This window comes from Muntiacus reevesi, chromosome 1 (assembly GCF_963930625.1).
Source record: "Muntiacus reevesi chromosome 1, mMunRee1.1, whole genome shotgun sequence".
Taxonomy (NCBI): Eukaryota; Metazoa; Chordata; class Mammalia; order Artiodactyla; family Cervidae; genus Muntiacus; species Muntiacus reevesi.
Genome location: NC_089249.1, coordinates 279,534,380 through 279,536,974, shown reverse-complemented (window position 1 = coordinate 279,536,974; position 2,595 = coordinate 279,534,380).

The window sequence follows — 2,595 nt, the reverse complement described above, 5'->3', positions numbered from 1 at the left end:
CCATCATACAAATTAGGTCTTAACAGTACATAACTTGAGAAATTCCAGATAGACAGCTGGATTTAGAAAAGGCTGAGGAACCAGAGATCAAATTGCCAACATCCATGGGATCATCAAAAAATAAAGGGGATTAAAAAGAAAATCCCCTTCATTGACTATGCTAAAGCCTTTCACTGTATAGATCACAAGAAACTGTGAGAAATTCTTAAAGAGGTGGATCACCAACCTGCTGCTGAGAAACCTGTATGCAGGTCAAGATGAAACAGTTAGAACCAGACATGGAACAATGAAATTTGTTCCAAATTAGAAAAAGAGTACATCAAGCCTGTATATTGTCACCCTGCTTATTTAACTTATATGCAGTGTACATCATATAAAATTCTGGGCTGGATGAAACACAAGTTGGAATCAAAATTTCCAGGAGAAATATCAATAACTTCAGATACACAGAAGACACCACCCTTATGGCAGAAAGTGAAGAGGAACTAATGAACCTCTAGATAAAAAGTGAAAGAGGAACATGAAAACACTAGATTAAAACTCAACATTTGAAAAACAAAGATCATGGCATCTGGTCCCAACACTTCATGGCAAATAGATGGGGAAACAGTGAAAACAGTGACAGATCTTATTTTCTTGGGCTCCAAAATCACTGCAGATGGTGACTGCAGTCATGAAATTAAAAGATGTTTGCTCCTTGGGGAAAAAAAAGCCCTGACAAAACTAACAGCATATTAAAAAGCAGAGACATTACTTTGCCAGCAAAACTACACATATCCAAGGCTGTGGTTTTTCCAGTAGTCATGTATGGATGTGAATGTTGGACCATAAAGAAGGCTGAGTGCTGAAGAATTGATGCTTTTGGACTGTGGTGTTGGAGAAGACTCTTGAGAGTCCCTTGGACTGCAAGGAGATCAAACCAGTCCATCCTAAAGGAAATCAACCCTGAATATTCATTGGAAAAACTGATGCTGAAGCTGAAGCTCCAATATTTGGTCACCTGATGATAAGAACTGACTCACTGGAAAAGATCCTGATGCTGAGAAAGATAGAGGGCAGGAGGAGAAGGGGACGACAGAGGATGAGATGATTGGATGGTGTCACCAAGGCGATGGACATGAGTTTGAGCAAACTCCAGGAGATGGCGAATAACAGGGAAGCCTGGCATCACGCTGTCCCTGGGGTTGCAAAATGTTGGACACGACTGAGCAACTGAATGATGACATAGCAAACCTTCTGCCGTATGAACATGTTTCCCACACCTTTGTAAACTCTTGCCAGCATTAACACCTCTGAAAAAAAAGAGAAAGAAAGAGAAGAAACAGAAATTTGAGAGTATCTTTAGCTATTGTACTTATATTTAATGTAAGCATCATTTTAAATCAGTTTTTTCCTCTACCGTTTCTCATTGAAATAAATTAGTCCTCTATATTCCCAGTTTTACTTTTCTAAGCAAAAGGCTTTATATTCCTCTCTTTGCATTATATCACATATCCAGTATATTAAAAATGCTAGCCACCTCCAACTTTGACATATTTGCCAAACAAGAAATTTCCAGCACTCTCGCTGCTACCTCAGTGGTTCAAGTCACCATCACATTTTCTCAGTTATGATAAAATCTTCCTAACTTCCTCTCTGCTTTCACTATTTTTCTACAACAGTCCTGTTGGCTCCTTTGATTGGTAAGTCAGAGTTTGTTCCCTAACCAAATTTATCTGATGCGTGTATGTGCATGATAAGTCGTTTCAGTTGTGTCCGACTCTGTGACCCCATGGACTGTAACCGCCAAACTCCTGTCCATGGGATGCTCCAAGCAAGAACACTGGAGTGCCTTACCATTCCCTCCTTCAGGGGATCTTCCCGACCCAGGGATGGTAACCTGCATCTCTTATATCTCCTGCCTTAGCAGTCAGGAGCTTTACCACTAGCGCCTTCTTCATCTGATGGCATTTTATCAATTGTGAAGAGAAATTTCAAAGATGTTATCTAGCTTGCTCTGCAAAATCTGATCCTTAACTGCTTGATGGCATCCCCTGTTTTAGTCTTTTTAATGCTGCCCTTACACTCTCCCCTCCTTCAGTCTTTGCTGTTGTATTCTCCTCTGTCTAAAATATTCTTCAACAGATACATCATAGCCCACTCTCTCCTTTGACTAGGCCGTCTGCTGAAATATCAGGTCTTCTTGTTCATTTGTTTTATCTGAAAGGGAGCTCTCAATATTCTATACCCATGCCATAATTCATTTGAGTTCATGGTGATTTTTATTTTTAAACATATTGCTTATTTGGGTATTATTCACCTCACTAATTATGATGTATTTGGTATGAAAGCAATAAGTTTCCCTGCTTTGTTTGCCTGGCAAATGATATATGCTTCATAATTTATTGAATGAATGACACGTTCAGGTAAGTAAAACAATATTTTATGAAAGTTGTTGATATCATCTGATAACTTTGTTTATACAAAAGTACTTAGTACATCACAGACCTGATGTTATGAGGTCAAAGATCCTTTTCCCTTCTAGAGTGACTCTGGATGCTGCAGTTTGGGTGGTAGCTATACTAGTGGTGGATTCAGCTGTATCAGTATAGGTAA